This window comes from Alligator sinensis, unplaced genomic scaffold (assembly GCF_000455745.1).
Source record: "Alligator sinensis unplaced genomic scaffold, ASM45574v1 scaffold1307_1, whole genome shotgun sequence".
In the NCBI taxonomy this organism is placed as follows: domain Eukaryota; kingdom Metazoa; phylum Chordata; order Crocodylia; family Alligatoridae; genus Alligator; species Alligator sinensis.
The window spans coordinates 53,663-54,236 of record NW_005843052.1 but is presented as its reverse complement, the minus strand read 5'-3'; positions in this window follow the sequence as shown (position 1 = coordinate 54,236).

Below are 574 nucleotides of genomic sequence, written 5' to 3'. Positions count from 1 at the left end.
CGGCCCGCACCACCAGCCCCGGCCCGGCCCGGACACCCGGCAGCGCCGCTACTTCCGCTTCCGCTGCCCAGGCCCCTTCCTGCCCCGCTGCGGCGCCCGGTTTCCTTCGGCAGCCGGGGCGGGTGTAGGGGGGGATGCGACAGGTCACAACTGGCTGCTGTCCTGAGATGGCATGGTTTTTTTCTATACATCAGCACGGATATGTAAAATCACCCACGTCTTTTCTGTATTCTCTCTTTACAATAAATATTGCTGTACAAAGATCAAGACGCACACATTTCCCTCTCCGTTTAAAAATGGCCCGACACTTCCTTAGCTTTGCGGGGGAAGTGGCAACCGGACTTATTTCTCCTTGGTGCGGGATTATGTTGTATTCCTTAATACTCCATCCTGCTTAAGACTCGCATGGTTTCTAAGTAAAACTGACACATTCACTGTGTAAATGACAGGCACCACATTTCAGGGGTGCAGGTTGTAGCCGTGTTGGTCTCGGGACACAGGCAGACAGGTCCTTTGGGGAAATCCAATATCTTGTATTAGACGAACTCAAATAGGAGGGAAAGTTCTTGTTCGC